We start from the raw sequence: 14,591 nt of genomic DNA, 5'->3' as shown, positions 1-14,591 counted from the left end.
CTCTCGTCCAATGGAAAAGCCGTATATCGTGTAAACTTCAAATTAAAAAATTATATACCGATAAAGATTCTTTGATGATGGAAATACAAACCGAGGATGTGTAGAAAGATATGGCAGAAAAAATCGATATGTACGATACGAGCAATTACCCAAAAGATAATCCACTGCACAGCTTAGTAAATAAAAAGGTATCAGGTAAGATGAAGGGTCAATGTGCATGTGCAGTGCGGAGTATGTCGGATTAAGACCTAAGATGTATTCTATAAAGAAGTTCAAAAATGGAGAGATAAGAAAAGCTAAGGGTGTTAAGAAGTATGTGGTAAAAAAGCATATCAAACACGAACAGTATAAAGAAGCATTATTTAACGGTAGAACCAGGGGTCCGGAAAATTTAAAATCCTAATCGGAAATTTGCCTTTAGGCCACGCCCCCTTCAAATAGCGTATTTTAGTACGACTTTTCACACACATTACAAGTTTACGTATTCATAATATGATGAATTATGAATTGTTTCAATTTAAATTGTTTAATTCATCGGACAATTAATAACAAATAATATCATTTTAGATATACATGGAAAACATACATACGTTTGTTTCTGTTATAATAACGATCTGTTAACGTAGTGAACGGTCTAATTAATATTCATGAGTTATATTCATGAGTCTGCTCAAGTGTACGCGTTGTAACATTTGGATCGAGACTATTATCCCATATTTGGTTATCACGTGACCTCATGGGAAAAGGTTTTTTTTAAACTAAAGATTTTTTAAAAACAAGACAGATAATTTAATCACAAATACTAAAATATCGTTGATAGCAATACTTATTTGAATACTTTTTTCATCTGTACTTAATTATTGACCATATACAAATTGGATATCGATCGTCCGAGAAAGCAAAATGGCGGTCAATCAAGATTCAATATACGACTAGCTCCTGAAAACAATAAAATCTGCAAATCCTCATTGTATGTCAACCAAGTGAAAGTCGTTAGCCATGACTTACAAAATGATCATCCGGACTTTGACGGTTTGGCAGATCCGCTCGACTGATCTGCATCGGTCGACTGGCTGTCGTCACGTTTTCGCTTCTTGTCTGAGGTTACCTATCGTAGTATTGTGAGGATAATGAGGTACATCGATGATGCAAGGTATTTATGTACAGTTGTAAACACCTTTCACTCAAATTAACAAGATGTTCTCAGTAATTAATCCTCGATTAATCAGTGTCAACTCAGTTTATTGCCTATTACAGTGATTGACCGATTGGACTATCATGTAGGTACGATGTATTTACAGCAATCAAAACAAACAAAGCTTGTCAGTGTAGTTAATCTTCATTGTGTTGCAACTGCAGACAGAAACTGCTCAGTCCTAACTGATCATGTCCGGTCAAAATTTAAGAATGTCCGGACAATACTTTTTAAAATGTCCGGTAAGCAATATTTTAAACCGGACATTTGAGATTCCCAATCGGACATGTCCGGCGCATATGACGGTTTCCGGGCCCCTGGGTAGAACATTCAAACACGAGATGAACTCCTTAAGAATTGTCAATCACAGGATATATGGATTAAGAATGAACAAGACATCATTATCCCCCTTAGAGATGGATTGAAAAGGATGGTGTAACTACCTATGCTTATGGTTATGCGTTTTGCCTGATTTCAACATCGGGCTTTGTTAATGGTTTAGTTACTGATCCCATAAACTCGCAACCACGATCTACTTGAAATAACTTAGGCCATTTTAGTGGTCCGCGTTTATATATGCAGCTCAGTGCATTAGCTACTTCTGTTGAATCATTCAAGGTTAATGGCTCAGCCTCTTTGTACCGACCAGCCACATCCACTACAGTTAAAGCGTATTTATATGTTTTGCGTCTTACCTTATCATGGGGAAGAAACAAGATCAGCCTGATGAACTTCATTCGTTGTAAAAATATCAAACTTCTTCCTCGGTATATAACGCGGTGCTGGTAAGTATATTTGTCACATCGCTTGTTTCTTTAACCAATCCTTGGCCACATCTTTAGATACCTTAGCTGCAGTGGCTAATTTTTTTATTGCTCCTAAACCTTTCCAATATCCTCGTGGGCTATAGTAAATTTTATCCATTATTAATTAATATTGATGATTCTTTTAATACGAATCATGACGATCGTTGAATCGCATCATCATTTTTGCATAAGTAATTCCCTCTGTTTTAGTAGTATAGGTATATAAATCTGGCTCCAGTGGGGTTTCGGCAGAATCACCATTACCTATACTACTTGACGTGTGGTTACTGTTGGACCTTGGATTTCATCCTTGGATGTGGCTCTCCTTGCATCTCACGTTCAATTTGTCTTGCGCTCTGCAGAAGATCCCCGAAATCCTCTCCTGAGTAAAATGCAGGTCAGGTAGCATTCTTTAACGTCTAATGAAATAATCCACTCCAGAATTTATTTCTCAGAATACTATCTCTTGATGTAGCATCTTTGTAGCTTCCTCTATCTGTGGCTCTCTGTAGTAAAGCTTCCAGTCTATTTCCCCATGTTTCAACTGATTCAGATTCCTGGTGACGAGTAGTGTAGAAAAATGGGATTAGTGATTCCGGATTATCCACAGTGCCATATAGTCCTTCCAGTTTCCTCATGATAGTGTCAACTGTAGCCTTCTCACCTTGTGAATGTAGAACACTTGATGCATCACCTTTGAGGGACTTCCTTACAGCCTGAGACAGAACAGCAGGCGGGTAGGCATCATCTCGAATAAGGCCTCTCACTTACCATTTCCAAGTTTCAAAGGATGACTCCATTTTCGGTACAGGGATTTCTCTGGAAAAGGCTACTGAAACTGGTACATCTGCTGGTTGAGAGATCCTCTGGATAGGGTGATCTATTTGTAGGGACATGCTGATCATTGGTGTAACCAGGTTGAAATCCTAGAGGTCTTGGTGTGATGGGCTCCCTTTTATGTACTGGGGTACATACGTTGATCTTGTGAAGCAAGAAGGAAGGGGGTACAGGATGTATGTTAGACCGGCCAGTAGTAGTGAGATATGCCAACATCTTCTGTTCGTCTTCCTGTGTTATGGGCTTGTCATCATTCCTGTTCTCACCTCCAGAAGCCATGTTGCTCGTGAAGTACGGATACAGTACTGAAGCCAATATAAAATAAAAAATAATAATACAAACTTGTGTAAACACAAGACCAACTGCCAAAACAGGAAGAGCAAAGAAACCAACACAAACCAAGGATGAGAAAGCAAACTAATATCACCAGATCCACAAAGGATACCATGTAAACCGAACGTCAGTAAAATGTACAGCATACGACAGAAGAGAAAATGTAAAGCAATCAACAGTGAAAAGCAAAGTGAGGTAATTACCAATGACGAGGTCAGGAATTGTGTCACCAGTCATCAAAAGAAAACACAGTATGAAAGCTATTTGATTTCATTGAATAAGATTTTCTATAAACACGGAAGCAAAGTACATGATGTAAGAACAAGTTACATAACCGGATGTAAACACGTTAAGCCAAAAAAAGAGTTACATAACCTCATGTAAACATATGAAGTGAAGGCAAGGAACGCAAAAAGTGACCTCGTAAACAAAAGCTTTGTTTACATTAATAACTGCTAATGCCGGTGGTTCGCGCTCATTCTCTTTCACGCAATGAAGTAAATACTAAAACTAATGCTAAGTAAATATAGTGAAGAAATTAAATGACAAAGGCCAAGATGAAACTATTATATAAGCAGACATATCATTTATACAGATTGTCTAATTGTCTTCCAATATCTAACACTAATATTATTTACTAAAGCTAAATACTAATGTTCATCTTAGACTAAGTATCAACTAACTAATAATAAATAACTGCAGTGTTAGTCGATACTTGAGATATCTACTATATGGATTTATAAGAATATATATATACAACAGGACCTGGTGCGTACAAATACTAGTAAATAAATATAGCTTGTACGAAAGCATAAACATACCGTATAAATACCACAGATTTCCACAGCATACACATTTTCAACATGAAATAACAATCACTACCGGTAGATGTCAAAGTTCATCTTTGAAGATTGTGAAAAACTGTCAACATTGCCGGAAGTGAGTACATGTGGAGATATCACAATGCACACTTGCCTGAATATAATGTCTATCACAGTCGTCTTTGAATATCACAGTCTGAATATATATGATCACAGCTTGACAATGTAAATTTATGATTATAAAATCATTAAAATGTCAAAGTATATAATCAAAAAGTCTGAAGATGATTCAGGTGATATGGATGACATGGTTGATGACGATCACGTGGACGATAACGACTTCGATGTAGATGAAGGGATAAATCGGTCGTGTTGATGTTGTGATGACTTTGTAAATGAAGTTATGGCTCTACCTCAGTCCCTGTTTGGGCACAATACTGTCGCGGGTCCTTCCCGAATGATAAAATTGAGTGGACTAAGGCGGTGAGGATGGTTTAAAAGGATTTATTGTCTGTAAAAAGATATAAATGGCATCAATATGAATTGATGTTTAGTCGAGGGAGCCGGAAGGACTTCCCTTGGCACGTCCCAGGTATGTGCACGAGCTACAGCTGGTAAGACAACCATGAGTAAGAGTGAGAGATGAAGCGTACATAAAATGAAATAGAGATAACTCACGGAAAATAACTTTAAATGTATCCGGCGACACCAGACAGAGATCATATTAGATGACTAAATATTAGCCGAGACAATGATAAGGATAAGATCTTATGAAAATTATTTGAGCTCACATTCTTGTATCACTTAACGATGCACTGTTTGGGACCCAAGCTTCAATAGCATATATTCACTGAGTTGAGATAATTGAGACTGGGTATTCTCTGTTATTTTGAAAGTGAATCGGGAAAGGCAGTTGCACGCTGGCAATTGTGTTCAAGAAGAACATTGGGAAATGTGATATTCGTATGGTGATGTCAGGTTATAAATTCAAAGAAGACAGCTTTTTTCAACATTGCTGACACATGTTGAAATGTTGAAGAAGTTGTCAGTTTGGATTAAGCCCCATAGAAGTATCCCTAAACTGTGCTAGAGAATTCATCCTCCTGCTATTCTTTTGACCAGCTTGGATGACCTAGGCTATGTCCAGGCTTCCAACACTAACAAGGCAGCTGCGATGTTTCCGCCTACAGAAGATGCTTTTGTAGCAGGGTACCTTTATCATATTCTTCCTAGTTATATCATTATTCATACATCATCATCATGATCATCTATATGTTCAATGTTTGTCTTGTCTACAGTTGAATATCAGTCAATAACTCTTTAAACAACTCAACACCCTTATTTTCAGTCTCTGGGAATCTCTCACCAGATCTTCCCCTTCAACCTTCTGTCTATCTTTAGACATTTTTCACACCTGTAGGGTTTCCCTCAGTCTATTTATATCTTGCATTAAGCACTTCCTTTGATGCTTAATGCAATCTGTCTTCTAATTGACCACCCTGGTCCTCTACAGGTAGCTTCCTTCCATACCTGACTTCCTCCTCACTTCATGTGCTGCTGTTGAGGAGGAAGGACATTTTCTTTTCTTCAGGTATGGAATGGCCACATTTCAATCTGTTTTCATCTGCTTCTGTCAGGAATTAATATCTATATTAGGGTGCTGAATTAAATTGAATAATATATATAATATCATTTAAAGTAATATTAAATTAGTAAATGGAATATTGATATTATAAAACTTGCTTGTAAAATAATTAACCACATGGTCCATTTTGGCCCATGTGCTTTTCAAGTGTCCTATAGTGAACTTATAACAGTAATTTAACATTAAAGTTAGTTTTATCATAGTTATAAAATGGCTTTTGTACTTATATATTTAAGATAAATAATACCTGTGAACTTGCAAATATATGACTTCATGTGCTGCTGTTGAGGAGGAAGGACATTTTCTTTTCTTCAGATAGTTCTTCAAGAGCAGCCACCCCCTTGTAATAAACACATTATCATCATCTGCCTGTGTCTGTGTTTCCCAACGGCCCGAGCCGGATCATTACCACTACCCTGGCTACAAATTTGGCACCCAACGTGGGGCCGTTGGCTGTCACTCTGGACACAGGCTTCATCAACTTCATCGTGTTCTGGGGGTAATCCTTCATGATTGTTGAAGGATTCTTCGTTGAAGGATTTGGGATGTTTCTTCCATGCAATTTGTGGAAGCTGTGTGTGTAACTTTGAGCTATAACTCTGACTATAATTAAATCTTGATCTGCAATCGTCAGTGACACACACTTTGTTATGACGTTGAACTTTTCGTCTGCATCAATGTTTATATTGAGGTGCTTCCTCCGATTCCTTGAAGTGTGACTTTTATTTTAACTGATATACATGTATTTGTCGTTTTGTTCACAAATGAACTTTTGATCAGTGAACCGTGACCATGAACTTAGTCTACATTCTGAACCAAATTTTATCAGAATGTCATTAGTTGACTGATGTTTCATTGTATATACATGTATGCTTGATATGTTCATCACCATTACTTGAACATTTTGAAACTTCACATCTTGTCACACTTGTGATCATCATATTTTCCACTTAGGAAGCATTTTGACAACTGTAAAGTTGTACAGCTGTGTGACCCACTTGTTGCCATTCTGAGTTACGATTGCGGAATTCTCATTTAATTAAATTCTTATTTAAAATCAACCTATATCTCTACAGAATTTTGATGCATTCTATTTATACTCAGCTTTAACTGTGATAGTAAATGTGTGATATATTATAATTTTCATCCTCATTTAATGAAGTTTATTGAATAAATTTGCAGTTAACTGGTATAAGCTAAGCCATTTAATTTGTTGCTGAGGAACATAAAGCCAGAACTGCTTTTACGGTTGGTCCATTAGGATTTTACGAGTGTAACTCGATGGCTTTTGGTCTCACAAATGCTCCCGCAACTTTTCAGCGTCTTATGGAGAGATGTATGGGCGACATCCATCTCCTACAGTGTCTCATTTACCTCAATGACATCATTGTGTTTCAAAGACCTTTGATGAGCATCTGGAGAGATTACGTGCAATCTTTCTTCAATTGCGCAAGAATGGCCTCAAACTTAAGCCCTCTAAGTGCCAGTTCTTGCAGACCTCTGTGAAATATCTGGGTCACGTAATCTCTGAGGAGGGTATCACGACAGACCCTGAGAAGATTGAGGCACTGGAGACCTGGCCAGTTCCACAGAATGTGGATGACGTTCGTCGTTTCCTTGGCTTCTCTGGATATTATCGTAGCTTTGTGCCAAATTATGCCACTTTGTCATGAGGTATTGAACTGTGTTTTAGCGGTTGATGATTTCGAGTCTACCAATGTTGGGACTGATCAGCAGATGCTTTCTTGTCAGCAGGCGGACCCCTCAATCTGCACGATTGTGGACCTTCTCCGTAAAGATCAGCGCCTTTCAAAGGAGTCTCTTAGGTCATTTGATCGTGACACAGCTTCAATCCTCAGGCGGTGGGATGCTCTCTCCATCACTAACAATCTCCTTTATAGGAAACAGAAGACTACAGAAGGTGATTATCCCTACTTTCAACTCATTGTCCCTTAGCAGCAACGAGAATCCGTCATTACTCATCTTCATGACGGGATGGGCATCTGGGTAGGGACAAGACTGTGGCTCTCCTACGGGCGAGGTTTTATTGGCCAGGAATGATGGGAGATGTCGAGAACCACATTCGTAGCTGCCAGAGGTGCATTCTTCGGAAAGCCCCTAATCAGAATGAGCGCGCACCATTGGTCAGACCACTCAACCCATGGAAATGGTGTGTGTTGACTATCTCTGTCTGGAACCTTCATCTGGTGGTTACGAAAATGTTCTGGTCATTACTGACCACTTCTCCAAGTATGCTGTTGCGATTCCAACTCGTAATCAAACAGCGTGAACAACAGCGAAGGCCTTGTTTGAGCACTTTATCGTACACTATGGTCTCCCTGAATGGTTACATTCAGATCAGGGACGGAATTTCGAAAGTGACGTTATCAAACAAATGTGCAGCATACTTGAGATACAGAATACAAGGACAACTCCCTATCACCCCATGGGAAACGGGTTATGTGAACGGTTTAACCGGACACTTCTTGGGATGCTCGGGACTCAGCAGGATCAGGAAAAGGCACGTTCGAAGGACCATATTGCTCATGTGGTCCATGCCTATAACTGTACCTTGCACGAGCCTTCTGGTTTCACTCCCTATTTTCTCATGTTCGGCAGACATCCTAGACTGCCTGTTGATGTTGCCTTTGGCACATCTCTCGCCAACACTTCATCGCCATCTTATACGCAGTTTGCTGCTGATCTGAAGCGCAAGTTGACAACTGCTTATGAGCTCGCTTCTCAAAACAAGGACAAGGCCCGGGCCAAACAGAGGAAGACTTATAATCTGAAGGCCCGTGGTGCTACTGTTAAGGTAGGTGACGTCGTGTTGGTCCGAATGTCAACATTCTTGGGAAACAGAAGCTTGCCGACCGATGGGAGGAAGATATCTATGTGGTGGAATCACAGCTGAATTCTAATGGTCCCGTGTTTAAAGTCCGCAAGGAAGGCACCAGGGAGCATCGTGTACTTCACCGCAATTTACTCCTTCCCATCGGTTCGGATGGCCGTCCCATTCCTAAACCTCAGAGCCCTCCGCCTTCTCTAGTGCCTGGGGGTTCTCCATTGGGTCAGCCGGTTGAAACTCATTCGTTTCCAAGGTCACCACCAGCTCAATTATCTGGTGTTCCCTCTTCGACGACGCCATCTCTGATGTTGCCGTCACTTGAGTTGCCTTGAGGAATTTCGACTTCCCCAGAGCCTTCCAGCCCTTCCACTTCTGTTGGTCCAGATTTATTTTCGGTCACCCCCACCAGTGGTTACAAGACCTGGCAGGTCACGCCAGAAACCAAAGTGGATGACTGACGGTCAATGGGTGGTGAAACAGAACATGGTTTGGGTATATGTTTGAGGACATTTTATTGCTTTCTCAGGTTCAATTTTCTGCAACCTTTTGTTATCCTGCTCCTTTCCTTGGCTGGTCATCTGTTTTCAGCTGTGTATGGTTAGGGCACCATTTCCCAAAAGGGGGGTGCATGTAGTATAACTCTGACTATAATTAAATCTTGATCTGCAATCGTCAGTGACACACACTTTGTTACGACGTTGAACTTTTCGTCTGCATCAATGTTTATATTGAGGTGCTTCCTCCGATTCCTGGAAGTGTGACTTTTATTTTATTTGCCTGTGTCTGTGTTTCCCAACGGTCCGAGCCGGATCATTACCACTACCCTGGCTACACTTTCAAGCAACACATGGTGAGAGCCATGTTTCAGACGACAATATGGCTGCAGATACATCACTCATTTCATCTGCAGTGATAGATCATATGTCGTCTCCAGAAGGTGTCCTGGTCTCATGCCTGGATTGCCACGTACTGAACACTGCACCTGCTCTCGTTGTCAAAAATTTGCACATGATGATGAACCTGAAGGCTTGAGTGACAGTGGCTGTGGTGGCAGTGACTAAATGAATCTTCCTATTTTGGAGAAAAATAATGTATTTTGTTAATGAGTTACTGACAATATTGAAGCAATTGCATACAAGTGTTTGTTTATTTTGTTTATTTGTTGTATAACACCACACTCACCAATACTCCAGCCATATGACGGCGGTCTGTAAATAATCAAGTCTAGACCAGACAATCCACGCAATTGCGATACAATGACATGCATAAACCAAATTGACACTTCAAAGTAAATCAATATGATCAGCAATTATAGTACATAACATAGGTGATAATTATCTTATATATGTCAATAACACGATAGATGGAGTTCCTGGTCGAAACCTAAATTTTGACATTAAAATTTCTTATACATTCCGAAGTGAAGACGAAAAGTGAAGACGAAATATTGTCATTTCCCTCATTGGCGGGCATCTTGGAGGGCATCTTGGAGGCCATTTTGTCCGCCATATTGGATAAATCAAATTTATGAAGCTCTTATATAAATATGTAAGATACTTAAATGATTCATGTGTTCAAATGAAACAATTTGGTGTACAAGAATGTTAGTGTTGTCATAGTAATTTAGTTAATATGTAATGATATATTTGTTGTTTTGACAGCATGTGACAGTTGGCCTCAAAGGCATTTTTACTTATGGTCGTACAGTGACTTTGTTGACGATCTATGAGCCTCAGAAATGGTCTTGGCTACCCTTCTACATTAACCCTGGGCAACAAGTGATTTCTGTAAATGTGCCAGAAGCACAGATTGGGGGGTTTGGGCGAGCAGCTGGAAGCGAGGTTTAAGAAGAAGGTTGGAGATGGCAGGGATGTGTCTCGCCCAAACTGGAATGTTAAGTGAATTGATCAGTTGAAAAAAGTTGAGCGCCAGAGACATTAGTGACATCGAATTGGTGGAGCCCATCTTGTTTGTGTACCAGACAACAGATAGGTTGACCGACTGGATCATCAGACTGGAGGCACGAAGAAGTGTCACCCAATGTCACACTGCTAAGATCAGTGCTTTGAACTCTAAGTTGTTGATGTGAAGATGGCTTTCTTTGAGAGACCACTACACTGCCACTTGTAGTTCCTGGCAATGAGCTCCCCAACCCACAGTCGAGGCGTCGACGAAGAAATATAGAGATTGGAGATGTGGCTGCAGGTGATTCAGCAGGGAAATTAGAACCATCATCATTCAGGAGATAGGGCTTGAGAAAACACTGAATTGGTCGCAGGTGTTGTTGTCCTTTCCTGGTGAGAGTTTGTACTGTGCAGACCAAGATTTGTTGCCATTGACACACAAAGAGTGACTGTCTGAGTGCCAATAGAACAAGGTGTTGAATCTTCATCAAACAATCCTAGAGCACGAACTTCTTGCCTAGATGCGTGTCGAACAGGGCCCTGATAAAGTGAAGACGTTAAGTTGGAATCGTTTCGGATTTTTTGGTGTTGACAATCAAACCGAGTTGATGAAGAAGACACTGTACAAAGTTGTGAAGAATGCCTGGATCTTCATTGGCCTGAATGCAGTTGGTGATGTATGATTCAAAGACGATGCCTTGAACATGTAGGAATTTGACGATGTTCTTGGTGAGGCGGGTAAATAACCACAGGGCCAAAGAAATTCCAAATGGGAGCCCCTTCCATTAGTAGTGGCGGCCAAGGAAAACGAACCAGAGGGAATGGCAGTGCTCCCGATGAATGGGGAAGTGTCCTGATCTAGACCATAGATCATGAAGTCGCCGGAATGAAGAATCCTACATGGTATCACAATTGACGTCATCCGAAAGTGTGGAGGTATCTCTAGATATAACTTTTTGAATATTTTCATGTTAAAACTGAAGACATAAAATCGATGCTAATTTATATACCCCGTCTATAAAGCGATTCGGAATGAAGCACGTCACCAGGGCATACAATCCCTCCATTTGCAATAAAAACGTGTTTGTCTTCCGCCGAAAAAAATTACATCATTTCCCTTCAGCGAATTCAGGGAAACAAACAGATCATAACAATTAAACTTGGTAAATAGAAATTTAAAATTTGAGATAAAAAAACCCACCAAACATGATCATTTACCGATTAAATTGTATTTCCTGTTCTGATAGGCTTTGTTTTATATGCAGAGATTTAGGTTACTGTGTGTATTTCCTCGTAAACTAAGCCGGAAGTAGCAATCAGCTGTACACACATTTCTCGGAATCTTAAACTATTATTTTATTCAGAATATTTCATTCCAATATCATGTTATTCAGTAGTATTTTACTATATATATTTGAAATAAAGTAATAACCATAAGCGTAGCACTTTGGTACAGCTGATCGCTATTGTCGGATATATTTTGGGTATGGAACAATTTTACCAATCACTGCCGATGCTTCCGTGCTCACGATAGTGAAAACTTTATGCTGACAAATAATGGCTGTAATAACTTGAAGTCTTTCTTTCTAGTTATGATTTCTTTCCTGTTTTGCATTCTTTCTTTTCTTTACATTCTTTTCTTTTCCTTTTAGATAAGTGTCTTTCTTTTTTTTAACTAGAATCAAGTGTTATTTTCAGATTGAGCGAAATACAAACAAGTACTTGTCACAAAGTGACGAAATGTCCCCCGCTGTATATACACCATAGTACCAAATATGAAGACAATCCAGCGATTGGTTCTTGAGATAACGCAGCAACACCGTTTTCAAACTCCAAAAGCAGATTTGCCTGCTGTGACCTTGAAAATGGGGTCAAGGTCACCAAAACCGACTGGTGTCTGTGGTGTCTGTATATACACCATAGTTCCAAATATGAAGACAATCCTGCTATTAGTTCTTGAGATATCGCGGCAACATCGTTTTCCAACTACAAAAGCAGATTTGTCTGCTGTGACCTTGAAAATGGGGTCAAAGTCACCAAAACCAACTGGTGTCTGCCGAGTCTGTATATACACCATAGTTCCAAATATGAAAACAATACAGTGTTTAGTTCTTGAGATATCGCGGCAACACCATTTTCCAACTCGAAAAGCAGATTTGCCTGCTGTGACCTTGAAAATGGGGTCAAGGTCACCAAGACCGACTGGTGTCTGCGGGGTCTGTATATACACCATAGTTCCAAATATGAAGACAATCCAGCGATTAGTTCTTGAGATATCGCGGCAACACCGTTTTCCAACTCCAAAAGCAGATTTGCCTGCTGACCTTGAAAATAGGGTCAAGATCACCAAAAACCGACTGGTGTCTGCGGAGTCTGTATATACACCATAGTTCCAAATATGAAGACAATCCAGTGTTTAGTTCTGGAGATATCGCGGCAACAAACAGGTGGGACGTACAGACGGACTTGAATACTATATCCCCCGCTTCGCGCTTTTGGGCGGCGGGGGACAATAAATAAACAATAATTACTATTTTGATCAAATGATGCATTTATCGCAAATAATTATAATGACATTATAAATGAATTAACCCAATAAAATTGACTACCTTTTAGTGACATGAAATACTATGCAAAATGTAAACAAACGCTGAAAAACACTTTATAACTAAATAGTTGCTCTAAAACATTTATACACATGTAGATAATGATAAAATAATATATATGACAAAATTTGGCAAACTCACCATTGTTTTTAGACTCTATTATCTTTAAAACCTTTTCTAATTTCTTTCAGTCTCTTATTCCTGCTGCATGCTTTTAGGGCCACATGGAAAATAATACACGATACAAAGCAGTTATGCCCCTTGGCATATTATAATGAATAAACATAAATTTGAATGGAAAAGAAATGAAATATGAATTAATACTTGCCAAAAACAAAATATGATTTATATTTTAATACTTTGATAACAAACAAAAGGAAATATGATTCTGAACTTTGAAAATAATATCTTAACAATTTTGACCTTTACACACCGGCCTCCTAATTGTAGAATGAAATGAAACAATTATCTTAACTAAAAAACAATAAACCCATAAACATTCCTAAATAAACACGTAATTGTCAATATTCATTTGTTTACAGTTTTACTTGGCACATCCTTTTGAAAGTTCTTTCATGTTTATATACAGTTCTTCTAATTGTCTTCCATTATGAGACAGTTTGTCAACAGGTCGCACAAATTCTGAAGAAGCAATCTTCACTTTTACAGTTCGTACAAGGTTTTTCCTGTCGCGATAGAGTTCTGTTACTCTTGCAAGAGCCCACGCATTACGTGGTGTATTGTCCATAATGAGCACAATGTCTCAAATCTGAAGGTTTCTTTTGATCTGATTCCATTTTTGTTTTTGCTGCAGGAGAGGTAAGTATTCTTTCTTCCATCTTTTGCAGAAGATGTCCGCAAGGTATTGTACTTGCTTCCATCGTCGACGGCTGTAGATGTCCTCTTTCTTGAATGTTCCGGGAGGCATCTTTTCACCAGAACATGGTATAACAGATGGTTTGGAGTGAGCACGGATAGATCATGCACATCATTTGACAGATGAGTGATGGGATGTCCATTGATGATAGATTCCACTTCGCAAAACAAAGTGTTCAACGCCTCATCATCCAGCTTAATGTTCTGCTCTTGTAGTAGACAAGAAGCACTTTCCGTACAGTCCTAATCATCCGCTCCCAGAATCCACCATAATGGGAGACTGCAGGTGGATTGAAGCTCCATTCAATCCCTTTGTCAACGAAGGCAGAGTGAATCTTTGATTCTTTTAAGTTCTTTAATGCTTCACTTAACTCTTGCTGACATCCGACAAGGTTAGTACCATTGTCAGATTTGATGAACTTGGGTGGTTCACGTCGTGCGACAAATCTTCTGATGGCATGGATACAGGAGTCTGTGTCTAGGGTGGCAGCCACTTCCAGATGTATAGCACGAAGATTCTTGTAAGTGAATACAACATTCCACGTATCACTTTGAAAGGACCAAAGAAGTCCATACCTACATTGGTGAAAGAAGGTAAGTCCGGAGTTATCCATTCCTCTGGGAGATCAGACATCTTTTGTTGTCCTGGAGAGGAGTGATATTTACGACATGTGACACACTTTGAAACGATTGACTTCACCAGTGAGCCTACTCCAATCA

The 14,591-nt window shown here is 39.4% G+C and overlaps 1 protein-coding gene across 6 annotated transcripts in view; it reads right to left on the bottom strand.

Annotated features, from left to right (window-relative positions):
- Window positions 1-14,591, bottom strand: part of LOC124124713 (ankyrin repeat, PH and SEC7 domain containing protein secG-like) — a 268,855-nt gene that overhangs the window by 198,601 nt on the left and 55,663 nt on the right. The window contains exon 2 of one of the 6 annotated variants that reach the window (XM_048383890.1): window positions 2,266-3,143. The exons of 4 other annotated variants lie outside the window; for them this stretch is intronic. The gene's annotated coding sequence lies outside the window, so the exon portion shown is untranslated. Of the gene's footprint in view, window positions 1-2,265; window positions 5,467-14,591 lie in introns of those variants that run through there. One more of the 6 variants, XM_048383888.1, reaches the window with a different exon arrangement.

Source organism: Haliotis rufescens, unplaced genomic scaffold (genome assembly GCF_023055435.1).
Source record: "Haliotis rufescens isolate VD_foot unplaced genomic scaffold, xgHalRufe1.0.p SCAF_5, whole genome shotgun sequence".
Lineage (NCBI taxonomy): Eukaryota > Metazoa > Mollusca > Gastropoda > Lepetellida > Haliotidae > Haliotis > Haliotis rufescens.
The sequence above is the reverse complement of the archived record's forward strand: the minus strand, read 5'-3'. Positions and strand labels throughout refer to the sequence as shown.